Consider the following 23,966-nt stretch of genomic DNA (forward strand, 5'->3'; position numbering starts at 1 on the left):
GCTGTCTTCTTTATGTGCAAGAAATATGGGTGTATAATACAAGGTTTCCATATAAAACAAATTTGCTTGAGACAAATGTAAGTGGATGTAAAGGAAAAGTTTTTCAAAAGAGTAGCTCAGGGTATGCAAATATGGCAGGAATCATCCCATGAAGGAAGTGACAAGTTAGGAAAATTCTGAACCCAGGTGACTGCCACTAGGACTACAAGTGAGGGCGACTCAGCGAAATAAGCTTAATAGCATCACAGATTTCATTGAATTCTGTTAAACCACACAGTTGCTAAGTATCAGCTACCTGCCTGACACAGTGGCAGGAGCCAGAGATGCAGAGATGAAAAGCTCAAAGTGTCTTCTAGAGTATTTATAATCTAGGGCATGGCAGACACGTAACAGCTAACCTTGGTACACTACAAGTAGGGTGTGTCGTCTCCTTAGTCCATGTGCTCTAGGATTCTACAGAAAGCTTAGGCTGAGAGGTGGAAGAATTCCCAGGAAGCTCCCTGGAGGAGCCTCTGGGAGGATGAATGGAGGTGGCCCCGGGGAGAAGAGTGGGGCTGGATGTGAGCAAAGGCACAGAGAATGTGAAATTAGTTCTTTCTTGCTAAAAACTGATGTTTGCTATGGGAAGTAAGGCTGAGGAGTCCTGGACAGCCGGGAGTAGAAGCTGTGTTTCCAAGCTGGGCAGCTATGAGATTTTACATTGTTATGGATGGCAGGGGGCCACTGACAGCTCTGAAACAGGAAAAAGACAGCGCTAGATTCAAGTTTGGAGGCAAGGGTGGGTGGGCAAGATTTTTAAAAAGATATCATATCTAATCTAGTATAATGTAGCCATATAAATGTGTGTACACGCCTACATACACAGTGAACATGTACATGTTTGTATTTATATTTGTAAGCTATATATTTGTATTTATGTATTGTGGAAAACTTCCTGCCAGGTGGTATTCTATTGTCTGTTTCCAAACCTCCAGTGACAGCGGAGGTCATTATGCTACCAATGAGCCTGTTATAGTCCTGTGTGTAACCTGATGAAAAGGATAGACTTGAGGGACTCAGAATTGAAAATGGGGATTGTGACAGTGATCCAGGTGGAGGACAGAGCACAGCTGAAATGAGCCAGGAGAACCTCGATGTAACGATAATGATCCCCCTGGTACAACAGAAATGTGAATCCCGTGACATGTGCATTGTAAAGTGCTTGTGTTCATCTTGGAGCCCAAACTTACTGCATAAAGAACTCCCAAACCACACAAATGTCTCTTATTCCCCCTTTAATTGGACAAAGCAATGCTGACACCCAGTGGCGGGTTCAGATTACCCACAGTTCCCAGGGACAGGATCCCAAGGGAAATGGAAGTCAGCTTGCTTGACCCTGGCAGTTAGAGCAACCAGGATCCTTAGCTAAAAGGGCAAGTCTAAATTCAGCTAGAAATGGCCAGCCATGTGATATGTTTGGCACCACATAAAGGATGATTCCCAGGGAATTTAATGTAGACAAAAGAGCTAAATTAAACTTTGCAGGCGAGAGCAGCTTTGTATCAAAGTCAGCCCCTTCCCAAGCGCAGGCAAAAGCAATTACCCTCGGAGTTCCCTGGAGAGCTCATATCCTAAGCACCAATAAGAAAATAGAATATTTAAAGGTCAGTTTCTCAGTAGAATGAGTACCCTATTTGTGTGACGAAGTCACAGGAGGGCAGGATCCCTGCATTGGATGGAAGCCACTCAACCTTCATTTGGGTAGAGTCAGATTGCATTAGAACAACAAGGAAAACATATCAGATGGGAAAACAGGTCTTTGGAGAGGAGAAGAGTTTTACAAGATCTTAGGGCAAACCAAAGGTAGAGAGGAAACACCAGTGTTTACTGACCACCCTTAAAAGCTAGAGCTCCAGCGGCCATCTTGGACCACAGGACGAGGGCTTTTCTAAGGATGGTGGAGCAGAAAAATGGAATGAGTCTAGGTTATGAGCAGAAAGCTTCTACACTGCTCTGAATGTAGGCCTTCTGATTCTTACCAACTCTCATCCATGCTCCGAATTTCACTTACCATCTGTGTGCTGCTGACACCTACCTTCTCTTTACCTGAGAGCACTATCTGAACATCACAAAGGAATGTTCAGAAGCCAAGTCGGGGTCTTCTTCCCACAAGTTTGGCTCCATGGTGTTCCTTTCCTTAGTAAATTGCACCAGTGTCTGTTGCACAAACCAGAAATGGAGGAGATATCCTTGACTCTGTCCTTTTCCTTATCGCCATATTTAAAAAGTCAACCGGTCTCGGATTCACAACTGCTTAGATATCCCTCACAGAAATCTGCTTCTCAAGCTCCTTCCTACGATTGCTCCCCCTTTCCTGCTTTATTTTTTGCTGTAGCATTCATCACTGTCTGAAACATTTCCTTTGTTTAAGGTCTCTGTTTTCTTCCTATCAGAATATCTGCTTCCTCACCTGTCCTAGTTTATGTCCCCTTGTCCTTTCCTCAGGGATGCTCTATTATATTACACTGTTAGTTTCTGAAGGGCTCTTATCAGGATCTGAAATGATGCTTGTCTACAAGAGTAGGAGCCCGGTCTGTCTTGTGCATTGTTGCTGGCTAATGTGGCAGAACAGAATGGGAGGTTGTCTCTCTGGTTTACTTCTGTGCTGCCAGCACTTGCCTCTGTGCCCCATACTGGTAGGTGCTTAGTGAATATTTGCTGATGAGTGACTGTACAGGAGGCACCTAATGTCCAAGTGGAGGTTAGCGATGTCTGGCTGGAGATGACCAGGGTTAGCCACTGGAGCCTAAAACCCAACTGCCTATGTCTAGGTATTTCTGTAGCCTCTTGTTGTAAAGACAATGTTGTATATCTGCCAAGGAGTCAAAGAGGCAGTGTGGGATCTGATGAAGGATAATATTATTTACCTCAAACCTGACTTCTGAAAGGGGAGGTAAGGTACCAGGGATGTGGTCTCAGGTTAGTCTGCTCTGCCCCTTTTGTCATCTGCCACTTTTCCTCAGAGTCAGTCCCCAACAATGGTAGTTAGTGGGCTACTCATCAGTGTCACAGTTTACCTGGCCCTTGACTGAGTCTACCCATTTATTTACAATAAGTAAATACATAACCAACTTTATTCAAGGTACTGTAGGAGAAACAGAGAGAAAGTCTATCAGCTTCTTCTGCTTCTTCCCTGACTCTTGCCGTAGCAGCTGGAAAGTCCTTTCCTCCCACTCTTCCTTTTCTCCGGCATCCCTTTCTTTCCTCCTCCATTGGTGTAGCACAATAACATGTATTTTTACCCCCTAACAGCCCAACATTATAGTTGCTGGTCAGCGGGAGGCTTCCTGTGTGATTGCATGGGGTCCCTGGCATCTTTTATCTTATAACTCTGACCACTTTTAAGGCTTCAGAAGCTTCTGCAGACACAGAAAGAACAGGAAGGTGTGTGCATGGGAGGCCTTTCCATGTGAAGTAGACTATCACTTTAAAATGTGAATTGCACTAGCATTACCCTGCCTAAAACATTCAATGGTTTCCATTTTGCCTTAAAATAAAATCCAAACTCCCTGACCTTTGGAGCCCTACGTGATCGGACCTTGTCGCTTGTTTGATCTCATTTCCCATGGACTTTCCCTCCTCCTTTATTCTCACACAAATGGGGCTTTCTCTTGCTGTTATGCTTAACCTTCTACATTTTCATCTGCCTTGGAGGCCTCTGTGTTGTCACCCTACCCGGATGGCCCCAAGGTATCCTGGCTGAGTTCTCTTTATTTGGCACATTCAGCCCAGAGTCTGCCGTTCTAAGTGATAACCCTTCCCTGTGTACTATTCCCTAGCCCTTTCTGCAAGGATACCCTATTATATTACGTTCTACTATGTTCTTCAGAGCTCTTAACTGTGTATAAAATTACATGCATTTATTTATAAGCATGGGGATGTGTCTTGTATATAACTGTCTTCCTGTATCCCTGAAGACTGTCAGGGACCTCTGGTTGCTCAGTACCTGCCTCCCGAGTTCTCACTCCATGTCAAATACTTCTCACACCACCTCTATAAGGCCCCTGATGTTATGATCTCCATTTCATAGAAGAAATTGAGGCCCAGAGAAGTTAAGTAACACAGCCAATAATTGGGGAACCTGGATTTCTGATTCCAGAGGCTATGGCCTTGAGTGCTGTGCTATACTACCTCAATCAGAATCCTAGTTTGGAACAGAATTGGGAGCCCTCTGGTCATCTTGCCATCACCAGGTGCATAGATGTGCTCTGTGACCTCCCTTCAAGGTTTCTCAACTTCTGGAATATTCTGGGAGCAGAGCAACCACTTTCCCCTGAGTGACGCCCCTCTAAGCTATTATGCCAGGCTGATATCCCCCCTTTTACTGAGATAAACTGTGTCTCCCTACAGCTTCTTCCCTCAGGGTCAACTTCTATCTCTTTAGCCCTCAAATGTGACCAACCTCTTGTCATCGGCAGGGACGGCGTCATCCTCCTGGGCCTCCTCTCCTCCCAGCTATGTCGGATCTCCTTGCTATTGCTTTCCTCTGCCTGCCAGGAAGTGCAAAGTCTTAGCTCAGGTAATATGTGGGGGAATCCATTCTTTGCACCTCTTTGGGGGAGCTGTGGGGCAGACAGGAATTAGTGGGGTCTCTACGCCCATCCCGTCTGACTTCCCTGAATCTCATCTCCCAGACAGGATGGTAATGAAAACCCACAAGGCACAAAAGCATCTCCTTCCTGGGACTGCAGTGCTGTTATCTGGTGCTCCTTGGATGGTGCTATTAGCATTACTTACAGCTCCTCTTCCTCCTTCCCAGCCTGAAATCACAACATGGGAAAGGCTGATAACGAAACTGGCTTATGTATGCCTTTCCTCTCAGTGCTGATATGCTCGTCCCTTGTGTGTTTCTTGGAGAATAATGGAATCGAGAGATGAGGAGAAAAGTTATAGTGTTGGGAGAGGGAGTATGGAGATCCATTGTGATGGACTATCTGGGGGTTACTGATTCAGGGCTGGAGATGGGCAGCATTTACGAACAAGACAGAACACTTACCCCTCTCTCCTCTTAAGGGAGCTTAGTATGGAGGAGACTAGCTACTCTGTACATGATTAACAGCTCTGTTCATTTGCTGTCTGGCAAGCTGCTTTACTTCTTTGAGTTTACTTCAAATGGTGAGATAGTTGCTAAGAGGCTTAATTGTTGTTGGGTGTTTTGTGTGCCACTGGTCAGCAGTACACATTGGTTTAGATCACTTAAACTCAGCTGTTTTCTTTTAGTTTTTCAAGGTCCATATTCATGAACTTTCAGTCCTAGGCACTGGCTAAACCTGCTGGTTAAATGAGGTGATACCACAGAGAAGCAGAGGAATTTCTAGAATGACGATTGCATATGCTTTATAGTTTTCCAGAGAGCTCTCCCATGTTCTGTTTCAATTCAATCTCTGTGGCAACCCTGTGAGTGAAAGATTATTATCTTATTTCTTCATGCGAGGAAACCGGGATGCTGAGAGGTGATTTAAATTGCTCACCATCACCAGATTAGCAAGGCACTTGTCACTGCTGCAGCCAGATGACCCAGGTAGGGACCTTGCCTTGAATTCAGGTCTTGTGATTTTAAACTATCTTCCAGCTTTCCTGTGTTGAACATGGAGTCCTTGCTGGATATGTAGAAAATAGCAGTGTGACTCATCTCAATATCTTTCAGAGTAACTGCTGGGACACAAAAGGCACCAAATAAGCACTTGTAGATTTGGAGAAAAAAAATTTTAAGCAGCTATGGATGATAAACAAATCTTGCAAGAACAGACCTTAATAGTCCAAGTGTACTAAATAAGGCTACTCATATATAAGCACTATTCACCTACCCCAGATCTTGCAAGAGGTTATTTCTGCCCTATTTATTAACTTACTGGTGTCTTGTGCTGCAATATTGGAAATTTTTACCATGAGAGCAATTATGGAAAAGAAATAGCTCATGTAGAGAATCTCTGTTTTTATAAGTAAAGGCAGAGAAATGCCGGGAGCATCAGGCCTTGCTTAGTAGAGTGGATTTGGTAGTGGGAGGATTTATGTTGGGATCATTTTCTGATTTCAGCCGTATAACTCTTTTTTTTGGTACCGAGAATCGAACTCATGACCTGACGCTTTCCAGGCAAGCACTTATGCTGCTGAGCTACATCCCCATCCCCCAGGTGTATAGCTCTTTATGGTTCTTATGCCTGTGTATACCTATCCCTGACTCTAAAGCAACCGTCCCTGAATTAGTCAGCTTTCATGTTGTTGGATACAATACCTGATGCCCAAAACATAAAGCCAGAGAGGTTTAACTGGCTCACAATTTAAGGGGATTCAGTCCATGCTGGGCTGGCTCGAAGGCAGAAACATCATGGTGAAAGGCATGGTAGAGCAAAGTTGTTTAGTTGATGGCAGAAGGGATGCAGAACAGCATCAGAGAGGAAGGGGCGGGGCCAGATGTAGTACTGAAGGTCACGCCTCTGTGACACACCCGGACACACCCACTGGTGTGCTCTACCAGTCTCCTATGTGGTTTCCAAACTAACCAGGTTGACACAGTCAAGCTTCACTGTCACAATCCCTTATGTGGTGTGGCCAGCAGAAGTGACAACAGACTTTCAGTCACACCCTTAGTTTATTACCTTTCCTGGTTTGTCTCTTTTTTACTTTTCTCTACCTTACCCAGGCACCCTTACAGATCCTTGCCTCCACAGCTCCTCACCCCTCATGGCCTAGTCCTTGGGCCTTATCCTTGGTTCTACTTCTCTGCTTCTGACTTTTGGTTTCCCTTGCCAATTTGGGTGCACTATGCTTTTTCATTTCTTCCTTGATTCACTAAAAAACACTAATCCTCATTCAGGTAATTTCCTCTAATTAGCCTCATTTCTTCAAAAAAGAACTGTGCAGCAAGTCCATTCATTTACTTCTGTATTTACTTATACCTTTGCTCAATCAACCAATGCCTATTGATTACCACCTACTTGTGAGACACATCAGTGTTAGAGTACCATGGGACTGAGTCGTGGTCCTTGCCTGGTGGAGCCCAGTATGTAGAAGGGAATGTAGTATAGCTCAGCGGGAAAGAGCGTGTGAGCAGATCTCTAATATAATATAGCTCTGCTAGTTGTTAGATACATTACCTGTGGTGCATTGATCAAGATATTTAACCTCTCTGAACCTATTACTTTATTCATAAATTGAGATATCATTTTGTTGAGGTATTGTTCTATTAAGTGAGAATCTGTGTTAGATAGATGTTTCATACCATGCCCAATACATACTAAGCATCCAATAGATGTTGGCTATTGTTTTTATTGGTGAGGAGCAGATAAGTCAAAAGAGAATTGGAATATAGTGTTAACACTGCTATCACAGGCAAAGTATAGGAAGCCCTGATTCCTATTTTAGGTGGCTTCCTGAAGAAAGTGACATGCCAGCTCAGACTTTAAGGGTAAATGTGCATTAGCCATGCTAAGGAAGCAGGAGCTTTCCAGGTGGGGGAAATTTGCAAAGTCCTGGGGAGGGACACAGTATGGCTGCAGAAAAATTCTGAGAATGGGTAGTGAGAAATGAGACTAGTTTCTTGCTTACTATCCTTTTCTTCTTCCTGCACCTTCCAAGCTATGACCCATCTCCTTACCCTACTTTTCCTTTGCACAGCTGTGATTTGCTAGGGGCAAAGGATGCCTGAGAGAAAGTTGCTTTCCCTTGGCGACTTCCTTACAGAATTGCTGATGCAGGTGCCCCATGGAAAACCTGGAGCCATATTCTATTTAGGGACATTCTAGCCTTACACAGCAGATCCTTACACAGGCAAGTATGGTTTGTCTCCATGCTTATTAAGGGGACATTTACATGGAATTAAATGATTTCTGCACCTTGTTCCCAAGGCAGAATTTTCTATGGCTTGACATTTACCCAGCAGTGAGCAGGTTCGGGAAGTGAGCAGAAGGTCACGGAGATATGTTTGTAAGTGATGTCTGGTCGAAACAGTGTCAAGTCGGGGGACATGTGTGGGTCATTTCTATTCTAGTGTGCCACAGAGAACAGTGAAAATTCCAATCTTAGTCCTCAGAAATGATAAGCTATCAGGAACATTTGGGGCTGGCAAGAAGCAAGTGATAGTGGGGGATACAATAGTAGAAAAGTGTTAAATTCTGGCCTCCTGATTGGGGTCATCATTGGTGAGTATGTGGCATAGCAGCCACTGTCCCTCCCTGCTGCTCCCCTGGCAGACATTACTAGCTGATGGCAGTATTCTCCTTTTGAGCCCAGATATAGACTCAGAATTTGTCTGATGGGTGCTGAGATTCACTGCTCAGTGTGAGAGTTGGTACTCACCCTGAAGTACTGCTTAACTACCTCCAGTGCCTCTCTTCTGATATATATGGGGAAAGTCAGATCCATCAAAGTGAAGGATGAGTTATCCAAGGTGAATCTGCACATTAATGGTAGAGCTACAGTGAGAGTCATGTGTTCCTTACCCAACTCCCTTAATGAAGTTTTTCCTTCTTAAAAGTATCACAAAAGCCAGAGATTCACTTTTCCAAAATACACTGTTACCATACCATCTATGTGCTTAGCCTACTCCAAAAATCAAGTGTAAATATTTCAGCAAAGCATCTATATTTTCCACATCCTTTTTGTTGGTATCTACCATTCACCTCGTGTGCATTTATCATCCAAAGCTTGCGTCTTTCACCTTCTCTGCACCTGGCCAGTGGTAATCCTAGTGATCTTTCCATGAACATCTTTAATATTTACAGTTTGAGCCATATCACTTCTTGGAGTTATAGAGATTTTAACGGTGGAAATGTGATATTTGGCCAATATTGCTCTAGACTCTAGCTGCTATGGTTTACCAACAAGAGCAGGCCAACCTAAGACCTGATTTTCTAATGTGCAGTGAGTGCTCTTTGCCAGTGAATACAGCCAAGCTGTGGTCATAGAATGTGGGACCCCACCTAATAACGGTTCCATTAACTTGATATAGGGTGAAAAGGGGATAGTGGATGAGAGGAGGCTCTCGTTTCTTCTTTGGAGGCTGTGGTAGTTAACTGGTTATGTCAACTTGAGTGAGAAACATCCAACTAAGTTGGATCAGCACAGTTCTGAGTGTGCCTGAGGGAATTTACTAAAGACAAAAGACCTACCCTAGGGCAGCTTGTCTCCAGAACGGAATCAAGGAGAAATGAAGAAGGAAGGCTCACTGCTGTTTCTTTGGAGGAGTCCAGTCTTTGCCTTTACCTTGCACATAGTCTCTTGGCTTGCAGTGCACACCCTTCAGCCTTCTGTAGCAGACCAGGGAGCCTCCTGGTTCAGACTCATACAGTGAGCTCCAGGCCTTCAACTGGATCCTTTGGATCTCTGGCAAGCAGACAGCTCTTCTGCATTCTTCTACTCCTGACTCTGTGGGTGGCCACTGTAAGCCAATCGTGTAAATTCTTACATATTTGTACATATTGCATTAAATCTGTTTCTCTAGTAAGCATGGACTGTTATAGCAGCTCTCTCTCTCTCTGTGTCTTTCATATGTTCTTTCTATAGGGCATTATCTTATTAGTTAATTCAATGAGTTAAGTAATGGATTGAACTTTTAACAAATATATTCTCTTTGGGGCTGGGGATTTAGCTCAGTGGCACAGTGCCTGCCTGGCAAGTGCAAGGTCATGAGTTCAATTCCTGGTACCAGAAACAAACAAACAAAAACAAAACAAAACAAAACAAATATATTCTTTTTGTCCAGCACTGTTTTTGGAGTTGGAAATACAAAAACAAAGACGAACTTCTTTTAATGATTTAGTATCTCTTGTTTAGGGAAACAAATGAGATGCAAATAAATAAATATTGGCTTTCTCATCTTACACATTGTAGGGGGACACAGGACATACCCCATAAACACCAGTTGCCCTGCTGCGTTAAATACCTCTTGGATTGTTGTCTCTCTGGTACAGCTGGCAGAAGTGTGCAGTCTTTTATTCGAGTATGTGTACTGAATTTTGAAATATTCAGGAAGGATCTCTTAACTAAGTTCATGGAGAGAGTGAACCAAGATAGTTCAGAAGCGAGGAATGTAGAATGACATAGCCAGGGTCAGCGCTATGCTTGCCAGTGTAGCTAGCTTTAGAATATCACGTTCCACGCTGTACACTACATTGGCAAACCCCAGAGAGACTCTCATGGAGATTGGGAGAAAACCCTTGTATGAAAACCTAAAGGACATTTGAAGGAGCTGGAACTCTTCTGGAGAGTAGTCTAGGGTTTTGGGTGAGAGGTAGGAAATTTTTAGCTGTAAGTGCTTGAAAAGCTACTATCATCTTTTTCTGTGCATTTAAGAGGATAAATCTGGGACCATTGAAAATGCAGAGAGGCAGATCTTTGTTACAGGTTAGTTGTCTCAAATGGGATGCATAGTTTGGTACCCAAAGGAAGCTGTCTGACACGGGAATACTCAAGCAGGAATCAGTGTTTGTCATAGGAATTTAAACATTAAGAGGATGTCTGTACCAGGTTTTCTCCAATATTAGGTGAACTTTATAGATAATAATGATTTGTGATAGTGATCACTATTCTGTTTTATACATGAGAAATAATTTTTTAAAGAGAAAAGAACAAAAGCAACATAAAATCAAAGACAAAAACAAAACAACACAAAAACAATAAAAATGATACAGAATTTCAAAAAAAGATGGTAGGAAATTAACAATGGTTGTTGCATTACATATTGTTATCTCTGAAGTAACTGCTCAGATTACCAGATATAGGCATGCAAGACTGATCAAACAATTAAACATTAACTGTTCCTTTTAATAAACCAACAGAAATTAGCAGTGCAATTATCTTAGCTCTCTTGTGCGTATATATATATATTTTTTCCCTTCCTTTTTTCTTAGAAAGAACTTTTGTAAATTACCTGACTTGATCATCACAGAAAAATATTTGTACCAACCTCATTTTATAGATGGGCAAACAGACCTCAGGTGTCTTACCTTTGCTGCTAAGCTAGAACTACAGTATATGGTTGATGATCCCCATAAGCAACATTCTTTGTATAAGGCTTTGACATGCTAATTTGGTCATCTTACAACTGCAGAAATAACAGGATGGAGTTTAACTGACCTTTTATGTCTTATGTATCCTTGGTTTTTTTCTTTTTTGAAAAAACTATATTTTACCAAGCACATTAAATGATTACTTGAAAAGGCAGTTCTCCACGGGCCAACTATATGGAATTAGTTACATGATGGTGGGAAAATTTCAGCTGTGTTTCTTTCTCTGCTGTTACTCCAGTGTCTTTACCCAGTTTTTGTCAATTCTTCAAGGTCCATAGTAAATCTCATTACCTCTTAGGAATCTATAACTTCTCAGGCCGTGCAGTTTGGGGCTCCTTTGACCACTGCACATAGCATCGATTCTGCATCTTGCTCACTGTGACTTGTGGAAATCCCATCCTCAAATTGGTTTACATTTGTCCACTAATCAAACCCTCAGTGTTTTGCTTTTTTCTTCTTTTTATTCTCCACATCTCTTGCTAGAGTGTTGGGGGACTAAAGAATGTTGAATAACTACTTGATGGTTTTTAGTTTTCCACCATAGGCTTTAGCCATCTTACTGATACTGTATTAAAATGCTGTTTTCATTTCCTTGCGGAAGTGGAAGCAGCATATAGTTGTATGTGTAGGACCTAACAATCCTGGGTCTGCCACTTTCTGGAAGTGTGGTCTCGGGAAATCTTCTTCACCCTAGTATTCCTTATTGGTAAGATGAAGAGCAAGATGGTACCTGCCTCTGAGGATATTATGGAGGTCAGTGCAGCTGCGTGAAGTTTGTGAGCCTGGTATGTTGTTCTTGTGAAGTAGATATTAGTAGTTATTATATTGCTTTTATATTCCATGGAACCACTCAGATAAAATGACCTAGATTTGCTCACGTGATTTGGTGATCTGACTCTAGGGATATAGGCCAGCAAATCAGGAAATCTATTTTAGTATATTCGCATCCATTTGTGTGCTTGTACTTATTTACACCTTGCCTTGTCCTCAAAAGGATTTAAGCAGCTTATTGACATGCAGAGCACATTGCAAACTGAAGTAAATTTTAAGTACAAGAAAAACAATGCAGAAGGAAAACCGCAGAAGAAAACAGCAGAATTTAGACCTGAGGATAGGATAGGAAGAGCGTGCCGCAGAATATCTTACCCTTCGCAGAGATGGGCTACAAATCTGATTTTAAATTTCTGGGGAGCAAAGAGTAAAACAAGATCAATGCCTCAATTCACAGTGCACAGGAGGTAAAAGCAAGCATGCTGCTTAGGGAAAGTGTTAGGGTCTTTGTAGTGGATTAGAAAAGATTTCCCTTCTATGGGTAAGAGAGGAAGCTGTGTATGGAGCACACAACATTCTTGTGATGATTTTAAAGTATATCCACAAGCTGTTTTGAAACTACTCCCCTCAGAGGCGGCAGTGGGAGTCTGCTGGGTCTCCTCTTTTGAAGTATCGGTCTGACGTTAAAATATGAGAGACCTTGTGACTTCCTCCTTGTTCTCTCTGGGGTCAATCACAGAGGACACAATCACAGTGTCCTGTTGTAAGGACACTCACACGGCTCTGTTGCAAGGCCTTCAAGTTGAAGGGTCGAGGCCTCCTGCCATCTGCTATGTCAGTGGCCATCATTGTGGTGTAGACCTCCTGGCCCCGGCTAGATATCTTCAGGTGACTGCTTCTTTGCCTTGCATCTTCTGTACACCTCCTCTGGGGGACCCTGAGCCAAAGCCACAGAGCTGAACTGCTTCTGGATCCTTTACCTTCAAAAATGCATGACATACCATATTTGTCATTTTAGGCTTTATGTTCTGGGGAATTTTTTTTAATGTAGAAGTAGGTGACTAGTCCAACTTTCCACACTTCTCTGTACTGTTCACAATGAGGAATTTCATGGAGACGGTTTTGAAAGTGACCCTGTACTGATAAGCACAACTTATATGCAGAGTGAGCAGAGTTAGACAGAAGAGAAGTCTTTGCAAGTTTACGGTTTGGTGGGGAGGCAGACACACAGCCCATTAACTGTGATGGGAAGAGAAGTGGACGTGTCTGAAGGAGGGCATGAGTAACAAGTTGTGGGAGCTGTGGTGGAGATGCTTACTGTTACTGAGGATTGTGGGGGAGAGGTGGTATTTGGATTGGGCTTTGCAGATGGCATACTAGGAGTCATTCGGTTTCAAATGTGGAAACCCCACTGTCTTAGATTGTTTTTCCCTGGAAACAGATTGTGAGATGAAAATTTGCACGTAGGGAGTTTATTGGGGACTATTCTTGGAGATAGAACCTGTTGAGAGCACCAGGGAGCAGGATTAGACAGAGGGAGAAGGCGAACTGCAGTTTAACTACAAAAGAGGCCTCAGCCAACCCCACTGGGAGAAATCTGGAGCTGCGCTGGCCCTCCAGAGTGTCTGGATCTGAGACAAGTGGTCTGTGCCTCTGTACTCCTGTATTGGTCAGTCACCAGATATGTAGTACTTCTGCTCATGATGCTGAGTGAGAGTTTCATTCCGTTAATTGCATTACTAGGCCATCAGCAGGTGACAGTCCTGACCCCTGAAGACATAAATGTCTTAGTCTTGAAGGAGGATGAACGTGACCTGCTAAAACAGCCTTCTACTAGCTAATGTTGAGTTGGGCAGCTATCATTATCGTCACTGTCATCATCACCATTTACTGGGTCACAGATTTGAAAATCCAGTGGATAGGACTAGTTTCAAGAGGTTCAAACAATGCCATCAATTATATGTTCGCTTCTCTGGGCTCTTTACTAACATTCTCATATTGGAATGCAGAAAGTCAGTGCAAGGACAGTTTTGTCTTCTTCCGTTCTACCATATCAGCGGAAAGACATCTCTTTGTCAGATGCGCTAGTGCATGTCCTGTGCTTATTGTCCTCAGCCTTCTGAGTCATCTGCAGACCCTGACTGAGGCCTGTGGCCAGAGGAGTGGAGGTTCTGCCTGGCCAGACATGGATCTGTATTCATCCCAGAACCAGAAGATGGAACTGATCCCCAACAAATCACCAGTACTGAGTCACACACAGAGAGTAGATTTTCAAAAGAACATTGAAGTTTCATTACCAAGAAGGGAAACAGGTAAATAAATGTTTTCTATAGGTGGGTGGAAGTCAGAAAGAAGTAAAGGACAGAGGATCCTTCTGAGCCAAAGAACTGGCTCGAGCAGTAAAGTGCATAGTTTGTTCAGAGACTGGCAAGTAGCATATATTTATGCAGAAGCACATTCAATATGTAAAAGTCTCTCTCCCTCCCCTGATGTAGTTACAGATCCATTCTCCTTTAGTCGAGGGAAAGAGAATGTATTGGGAGTGATAAATTATGTAGATAATATTTCTATATTCACATAGAGTCCAACCACAAGAGACACTGTGTTCCCGTGGGATGCCTGTCTGAAAGACCTGGGCCACAAGAAGGAAGAGGGCAGAAAAGGGGAGGAGAATGAGGTCTGGCAGATTTTGCTTGCAGCTGGAGCAGGGCTGAATGAGCCAACGATTTTCCCTGAGGCTGCTCCGTCATGACCAAAGTGGTGTGGATTGGCTGTGGCAGCCTGGACAGTCAGCTCCGAGACACACAGTGACAGAGTGTGGACCTGATAAGAATTTATGTAGTTCTCTGAAGGGTGGCGGCTTTGGTGATTACCAAGGTAGCTGGGAGTGAGGAGCTGCTCAGCATAGTCAATAGCTCCTGGTGCCTAGGAAAGAATGCTGAGGAGTGGGCGGGGGGCCTTGCCGGACCACTGACACTGGGGGGATGAGGGCTGGTTGGTTATCTCATCTATAAAGGACAGTGGTGAATCCTTAGGAGGACCCCTTCTACCTTCATGCCTCTGGATAGAAGAGTGTGGGAAAAAGGGGTCCAGGGGTCTGGTTGATGCCCGCGGCGGAGGAGTGGGTCTGAGCAAACTCAGACTGGTCATGTCCTCGGCAGACCGAGTGAGTCACCCCGCCTAGGCTGTCCCGCTCTGACCTCTTACTTCCACACCACCCCCCGCCAATAGTACCACCTCCAAACCACGCCTCTAGCCTGCTCTATAAAATGCCTGGCACTTCCGCAATAAAATAGATCTGCGCCATCAGCCTGGTCTCCGGAGTCTCTTTTCACCGTGTCGTCGCTTACCATGGGCCCAGGTCCCTCGACCCCGAGAGGTTCTACCTCAGAAGAGGACAGAAAGGTGTGATTGGATGGGGGACAAGCAGATGGGTGTGGTGGTGCATACTTCTCTGAGACCATCAGTGGAGCCCCTGAGGGGAGATAGAGGTATGAAAGGAAAGTTTGACAAAACTTAAGGCAATGACCTGTCAAGCAGTTTCTGACTCTGCTAAAAATGATCAAAAAGACTTTAACCATATGCTGACTGCACAGACGTACTGCTAAAAAGAAATACACGGTGGTTATGCCACATCGTTTGAAAATTGAGGCAGAAAAAAAGAGCCCAAGTTGGGTTATATTTTTTGTAGTCGTACAAAAAGATGTTAAGCCAAGGTTTCCACTCAACCTTACTACTCTGCCTTTCTTTATCTGAAAATAACTTTCCCCAGCAGGTGTTCAGGCAGGACTGACCAACCAAGCTAGTGCATACTTCCTGAACTGTGGAAAATAGTAGAAGACAAATTAAAGAAGAGTTAGCTAGGCAGATGTGTGGGCTGCACAGAGGTTCTGGGTTGGGTGGAAGGTGGAATATGTCTACACCAAGGAGACACACCTAATTCACCCAAGTAACAAAGGCACAGTGCTGTAGGGAAAAAATGACACAGAACAGTTTCCCAAAGTATTTTTTATAAGACACAATTCTAAAACACTGGTTTCATAGGCATTTGAGCACTGTGTCTAACTTTCTGATTTGATTAAAGGCTCTGAAAAGTCCTGTAGTAAACAAAACTACTTAACTCCAGAGCAAGTGTCTCTTGAAAACATTTGATTACTGAAATCCCTTTCCTTTTTTTTTTCTTTTGCTTCACGCATCATACCTATTAACATCTTGTAGAAATAACTTTGAAAAGCCACAATGCATATATTCTATGAATTTGGGACTGTCTGTCTTCACCTTGATCTTCCTCTGCAAAATTATGAAACTAGATTAAAGTTTGCTGGAGTACCCTCTCGCTTCTTTTATTCTAATTATTGCATGTTAGTGGCAGAATTAAATGACAGCCAAGGAGGTTACTATGATTTGAATGTGTCCTTCAAAGAGCCTGGGTTGGAAACTTGATCTCTGATGCAGGAATTTTGAGTGGTAGGGCCCGATGCGAGGTTTTTAAAGATATTAATACCAACTGTCAAAAAGAGTTGGAATACTTTAAGATGAAAAGCTGTTCAAGAAAGGAAACAATCATCACAAGAGTCAAGAATGGAAGAAAATATTTGCAAACTGTACATCTGGCAAGGGTTATTATCTAGAATGTATGACATATAGGATAAGCAAAAAACAGACATTGACGTTCCAGCTGGGCTGTGACCTTGAGTAAGACCTAGCACATTTCTGAATGGGTTTTGCATCTGTAAAATAGGAAATAAAATACTAATATCTTGCTCAAAATATATTTTGAGGTTTAAATTTTGTAATAGTAGAAACCCCCCTTTTCACCATGACAACATGTAACCCTTGATGAAAGTTAGATGACTGCGGGAAACTGAGGACCAGAGAGGAGTATGACTTGTGGATGATCTCCAGTGTTCAGCCTCCGGCTTAGGGTGAGTGTAAGCGGAGATCCTCCTTCTCCTCCTCAAGGGTTACAGGGCATGGTGGGGCCCGTCTCAGTTGGGGAGGGAAGGTCACCATGCTGAGGAAGGCACGACCTTTGACCTCCTGAGGCACACAGCCTGGAACGTCACAGACATCTTCCTCAGGGAGCAAAAGTACGACTGAAAATAGACTTGGTGTAGAACTCACTGCGACAGTGTTTGATTCAAGCAGATCCATCTCCTTGGTTCTCAATTATTCCGGGAATTGCTCCTTGGGGAATGGAAAAGAACCTAATTCAGGACTGTTCCCCAGGATATTTATTTTGCCCATTTGGAAGGGAAAAATACCCATCAGCTCTTTTAGATTGAAAATATCTTTTCTTCCTCTCCTATCTAAAACCATATTTCCCCAGGACTTTCTGGGCCACTAAAACTTCAGTGTGTCTATGTAGACTCTTTCGTGACCCCTTCCTTTGCTGAGCAATCATACCTGTGTACACAGAACTTGGCAGCCTCCAGGATGACTTTCCTGACAAAGACATCTCTCTCCTCGCCAGCCAAGCTGGAGCCCATTCCTGAGCAAGGCTTCAAGGATGCGGGGAGTAGGGTGCAGAGAATGTTGGTCAAACTGTCGAGTTTCCCCACCCTCTGCTGCTGCCCAAGTCACCTGTAGTGGGGACAGTTTTGTGTATGCCCAAAAGGCATATTTGGTGTTACACAGAGCATTTGCTGGTTGCTTTTTATAATTTTGATTAAATTTGGGTCGTGGTATTTGCACAAGAAGGCTTTGCTGGAATTTTCCTGCAAAGACTTTTGGGAGAATAGGAATTTGTCTGGTTGAGGTGTCATAGGACTGCACTGGAGGCAAGAAAGACCTTGCTGAGGGAACCGGGGGTAATGAAACCCTTGTCTGAGAAGGGCCACTACCCTCAGGCCAAAGAAATAGAATTCAGTTTCAAGTGAAGCCATCTTTAAATGATTTGTAGGAGCAAGTCATGTGGTGGATTTGTGATGAGCGAATCCTGGCAGCATTATTTTATTCTGGTGAAACAGTCAAAGTCCAGAGGACCAAACTTTGTGGGCTGCTGATCAGTCACCTGAGACCAGGAGCCTTTCAGAAAAAAAGAAAAGCAAAAAGGGGAAGAGTCAGGGGTCATCCCTTTATCGGAATGGTAACACAAAGTGAGTGTTCTGCACAGTGCTTTACCCAAAGCTTTTGTCTCCTCTTCCCCTTTAACGTTCTCCCTTCATTTCCTTAAGTCTCTGGTTTGTCTCCCATTTGTAAATGCTAAGGCTATGAAATTCTCACTTTACAACTTTTGCTGTTTGATTTTTGAACAAAGGCTTCATCTTTAAGTCTTCGTTTCTTCATCTGTAAGATGATTAGTTTGGATCAGATTATTCCTAAAGCCTCTTCCAACCTCAAACTGTTATGCCCAAGCTGGCAGGTTATTTTGACAACTCCTTGTAGCATGCTGGCAATCAGTAATTAACTGGCAGCTGAGACAGACTGTAAAGTAGAAATGTTTGAACTGAGATCTTGAACAATGCTCACTTTCCATTGTAGCAGTGTGAGCCATTTACTAGAATTTTGTTTAGTTTGTGTGTGTATGTGTGTGTGTGTGTGTGTGTAATTATAGAGACCAACACAAACTGTGTATAGCACTGGGCATGGTGGTGATTGTGCAACAACGTACTGTGTAGGACAGAAATGGAAAGTGTCTGGCAGGATGCCGTTATTCCTGGAGGCACTTCTGTTGCTCCAGGGCAGACACTGCTAGTTGATCTCATCACCCGTCCCACACAGGGATCCAGGCTAACAAAGCAATAGAATCTATTTGCTTCCCCTGGCATTAGGCATGAAACCTATAACCTTGGTCCTATCAGCAATATTCTCTGCCCATTGAGGTGCTGGATATTCACTCACTTTGAACATTCACTCACTCATTCAACACATGTGTACAAAGACCTTTCACATGTAGCATTCTACCTAAGGACTATTCTAGATTATAGTCATAAGCAGTGGATAAAACAGGAAACTCTGTGATCATGGAGATGCCATTGTAGTAGGGACACAGGAGGAGGTAGACTATCAGTGAACAAAGGTGAAATACATATTGTATTAGATGTTAGTAATCGTGGGAAAGAAACCAAAGCAGGAAAGGGGTAAATGGAGTAATTGTAGGTGGGGATGGAATTGGAATTTTAATACCAAGAAAGATTTCATTGAGGTGACATTTATGGAAAGGTATAAAGGAGGTGACAGAGATCAGGTGAGGATGGGCGGTCACCTAAAATCAAGGAATTTTGAGGTTGCACAGAGGAGCAAAAATTATCTTTGCAAGAAAATATTCACTGATGAACTGATCACTTTCAAGCATTCAAGTATTCGTCTCCTAAAACTTTTGTCCACACGTGTACCAGTATCTTTTTTGGCCAGCCTGATGGTAATTAATAGATATTACAGTCATCAAATAATACATGCAAAAATTCAAAGTATTTGTAATGTAAAATTACCAATTATAGTACAGAGTATGACTTCATGAAATCATTGAAAGTTGCATCTGCAAAAATACTTGAATTATAAGCAAATAAGGATCTGTCTGAATTCTCACAGTAAACAACAGCAGAAGAGAAGATTACTAAGGATTACACAGGCTAAATTATTTCAAAGAAAATGTTTAATTGAAAGATTATGAGAGGCTGCTATGGTTTAAATATGAAATGTCCTCCAAAGACTCTGGTATTGGAGGGTTGATCTTCACCTCCGCCATGTTCAGAGATGGGGTAGAGAGAGGTGATTTGATAATGAGGTTCTGGCCTCACCAAGGGATTGGTCTGCTGGTGAATATTTGAGCTGTGTGTTACATAAGGTGGTGAGGCCTACCTGAACTAAAAAGGTCATTAGGGCTGTGAACTGAAAGGTGTATCTTGTTCCCAGGCCCTTCCTGTCTTTTTCTCCCTGCTTACTGGCTACCACAAGGTAGGCGTGCTTCTCTCATACCTTCCACCATCATGTTTCTACCTGACCATTGCTTAAAAGCAATGGAACCAGGTCACCATGGACTAAAACCTCTGAAACTGTAAGCCAAAACAGATCCTTTTCCTTTTAAGTTGACTTTCTGGAATGTTTTCTCACAGTGATGAAAACTAACAGAGGCCATTCAGAAAAATGTTTTGCTCTTTAATACTTTCACAAATATGACCATGTTGATAATCATCTGTGTAGCCAAACATGAAGAAATGAATTTTATATCTTGTTTTGTATGGTTTTTTTGGTGGTGGGAAGGGAGTTTGCCAAAAAACTGGCTATGCTTAATTTACTATTTTTTTTGTGTGTGTGTGTTTTTGAGACAGGGTCTCACTATGCAGTTCAGGCTGGCCTTGAGCTCAATCTGTAGCCCAGGCTGGTCTCAAACTCGCAAGGATCCTCCTGCCTCAGCCTCCCGAGTGCTGGGATTACAGGTGTGAGCCACCATGCCTGGCCCCTTAATTTACTTTTTGGTTTGTAGAATAAACATAGAATTAACAATACTCTAAGTGTAAGCTAGGATAAACTTATTTTTAAAGATTTTGTTTTTAAGTCAAAGTCCTCATTATACTCCTTTGGTATACAATTTTAAGACTTGTTTTAAATGGATTTACTTTAAACTTGTCCTTTCCCATTGCCAGTGAATTTCCCCTGAAGGGACTTGTCAGGTCTGGGTGGGTGAAGAACTCCCTCAAGGTCACAGGTCCAGAAGGTAACAGAGTTTCAGCAGTGCTTTCGCTGTGCTTCCCAAAGGAGACTGAAGTCAAATTGGAAGAATGCTCTAGTACGTTCATGAATCAAACCCACACGGGAAATCAGGACTTCCCAGCAGTTAATCAGGAAACCCACACAGTAACTTTTTTTGATAGTTTTTATCTTTTAATAAAAATTTATTGACACCTAGAAAAATAAAGAATGTATACGATTCTCACTTAGATGACCTTTCTTATATTTTATGGCAGTCTTTAAGGAACAGTATTCTCTTCAGAGCCCTGGAGAAGAAGATGAAATGTGCTTATTTGTAGAATGTTACAGTGATAACTCTCAGCACATTTCTCCTATAATGTGTAAAGTATAAAACCTTTAATTCTGAGTAAGAAAGACAGTATATAGTGCATTTAATAACAGACAGGTTGTGTTGTGAACTACAGTTTCCCTCTCACTCCTGGGGCACTTGGAGAAGAAATAAATGCTTTCTTGAATTACTGGCTTGCTGATTTGGAAACACCTTGCATTTTCCTCATTTGACCCACATCTTGAAATCTGTTGGTTTAAGGGAGTAATTGGAGATTTTTAAATTTACATTTTGTTTAAATTCAACTAAGGAGTGACCTTAGCTGCTATTTAGTTCTAAGTATAGATGGGTAGATGAATAGATGGGACTGAGGTCCCATGAATACCTAAACACTTACAGAACTGGCTTTATCTCACATCCCTTTTTCATTTGATCCCAAGGTTGTACAGAAGAGGGAAAACAAGGTACCTCAGTCACCTGGGAAGACTTCGACAGATGTCACTGTAGAATTTGCATTTTCTCAGTTATGATTGCGTACTTTGGTTCATCCTAGTATGAATATATCTTTCTGCATACCTGGTCAGCACAGCCTGTGCTCCAGATCGCTGCTAGAGTTATCTTTTCCTTTACTATATCCCAGGGTCCAAAGAAGAGCAGATCATATTCTGTCACTTCACCCATTAAACTGGTCACATTGAGTTGTGGTTCAGAGGATGTCACATACAGCTGTACTGATGCATGTGCCCTGCCATTTCTTAGGGGCAGTGTAAACTGCGCCTCCTTTTGCTAAACTAAAGGTAATAATATTTCTTAGGCTCACTTTGAGGATTAACTGAGACAATTGAAGTAAAGTGACAAAGTACTTGAAAATGCTAATTTGGCTGAACTCTGTGAGTGTTACTTGTCATTGTAGCCATCATCAGGTACAGTGGTGGCAGCGGCATGTTTGTTATCATCACTGGAAACTTCGTCATCATTTTTGTCCTTGTCATTGGCCAGTGACAGTCAAACACTGCATGGTCCTTCAAGCAACTCCGGTCCAGCTTTGGTCTGATGCCTTAACCTTCCTTCTCCACTCCTCTGTGTGGTCAGTCAGTTTCAGCCTGAATCTGAGGTGCCCGGAAACACACTTCTATAGAGAGCAGTCCATTCCTGTCTGAGGGAGGATTTTAAATACAACTCACCCAGCCTTTATGAGTCTCTAATTTTTAAAATAAATTCCCTATCCTGGTATCATTACTCACATCTGAAATGATTTATATACCAATTATGTGTGGAATTTATTTTTACTGTTTCTCATGAATATTATGGATCAATTAGGTCCTTGTGTTTCTTTTGTCTAACCATGCAGATCCTCAGTTAACACTTACTACCTGGATGATAGGGGAGGGAGGCGGGATGCCCCGAAGTTTTTATTTCCTCTCTGACCTTTGTCACCAGCTCTCAATCTGGGGTGAGGACCCCCCACTCTTCTGACAAGATGCTCCTCTCTGTGCCTGTCACTCATCCTATTTACTGGACATATTGCATCGGAGACGGGTGTTAGATTCCTAAGGGATAGAGCATGCTGAGCTCAGTGTACAAGGTCTGAGATAAGAATACAGACTTGGGGAGTTATTGGCTTAGGGTTGGTATTTAAAGCCATCGAGCTGGGGATTGTTGACAGTGCTATAGCAAAATATCCACAGAAAAGCATTAACTGACAGCAGCCACTGGACTGGCAACTGTGCCCCTCAGATTTTCTTCATCTTCCTGCAGTGGAGAAAACGTATACAGAGGGTCATGAAGGTACCAAATGCTAGGTGAGGTCAGTGCCAAAGATGGCATCTTCCTCCAGCTCAATGAGCTTGTGGTCTTGTGAAGAAAGAGAAATGCACAACCACTGATTACAGAACAGGGCAGGGTGGAATGGGTATGAAGAGTGGGGAGCATGCCCTGGGCAGAGGTCAGGGAGCAGCTATTAGTTTGGTGGGCCCAGGAGGGAAGAACTCACAGGAAAGATGTTATCTGTAGAGTAACTTAAATGATAAAAGACATTTTAGATGCCAATGGGGTGGAAGTCATTCCAGACAAATGGAACTGGATGGAAATGGATTCAGAGGGGCACACAGTAGGAGCTCAAAAGAGACTGGTGGGATGAACGAGCTGAGGCTGTGTCTGGGGCTGGCCACTTCTCCTCTGTCTGAAGCCAGCCCTTCAGATAGATTCGTGCCTGCATTCTGCAGCATAGCTCCTGCGCAGCCTAGGGAACAGAACGGGAGCCTTTCACCTTGTGCTGAGATGTGAAGGGCAGGGAAGAAATAAACTTCTCCCACGAGGCCAATAATGATGACACTCAAGATTGTGGATGGCAAGTCTGTTCCAAAAGTTCCGATGGGTACCCAGGCAGCCGTGCAGTAAATCACCCTGGCCAGGCCACACGGCATATTCCTGGATGCCTTGGTGTGTTCTCTCTGGAGGAGCAAGGACAGCGCATGCAGAAATTGAAGTGCAGATCTGCAGACAACCTCAGAGCTGGAGGAGCCCCCTGTGGAACCCATGCCCCTCCCTCACCAGATGGGGAAACTGAGGCTCAGAGGGAGAGAGAGCAGTCATGCACATAGCTAACAGAAAGTGCAGGCAGCACAGCACCTGGAGCCTAATCGTCTCACTCATACCCTGCCTCATTCTTTCTGTTCCTTTGAGGTTAAAAATGTTGCACAGCCACAACTTGTGCTAATCTTTAGCTACAAAAGATGGGTATTATCACGGGTTAGCATGGTACCTTCTTCCCCAAGAGGTCCTCTCCTTCCCTCACCTTGCTCTTAGGAGAAGACCCATGCAGTCTCACAGAATTTCAATTTGTTTGTATCCCCCATGGAATTGTGGCATCTTTACAACTATCAAGGAAAAGATTATTCAGTGATACTTATATAAAAAGCATGGTAAGGAAGAGTCTATTCAGGACCATCATGATAGGTAGCAGGGCCACTGTAATGGGATCCTGAATGGGGAAGAGAGACTGGGCTCAACCCTGAATGCAACACTTGCAAGTGGGAATCTGTAGCCAAGCAGCAAGGTGGGGTTGTTAGATGGAAAATTACTAAGAGAAAACATCAGAGGCAAGGAGGAGTCTGGCTAAGGGTATTTAACAGGATTCTTGCTGAAGACTGGCCAGGGTGAACAGGCATCACCTGGGTGAGGGT

At 43.2% G+C, this 23,966-nt stretch overlaps 1 long non-coding RNA gene across 2 annotated transcripts in view; it reads right to left on the reverse strand.

Moving 5' to 3' along the window:
- Positions 1–6,435, reverse strand: part of LOC102026188 — a 56,559-nt gene extending 50,124 nt beyond the window's left edge. Inside the window, exons 1-4 of one of the 2 annotated variants that reach the window (XR_001232045.1) lie at positions 6,275–6,435; positions 5,036–5,691; positions 4,442–4,529; positions 2,075–2,196 (exon numbers count right to left, since the gene is read on the reverse strand). This is a non-coding gene — a long non-coding RNA (uncharacterized LOC102026188). Of the gene's footprint in view, positions 1–2,074; positions 2,197–4,441; positions 4,530–5,035; positions 5,695–6,274 lie in introns of both variants that reach the window. The other variant, XR_001232044.1, reaches the window with a different exon arrangement.
- Positions 6,436–23,966: the final 17,531 nt, after the last annotated feature.

This window comes from Chinchilla lanigera, unplaced genomic scaffold (genome assembly GCF_000276665.1).
Source record: "Chinchilla lanigera isolate Chin_1 unplaced genomic scaffold, ChiLan1.0 scaffold00007, whole genome shotgun sequence".
NCBI classification, from domain to species: domain Eukaryota; kingdom Metazoa; phylum Chordata; class Mammalia; order Rodentia; family Chinchillidae; genus Chinchilla; species Chinchilla lanigera.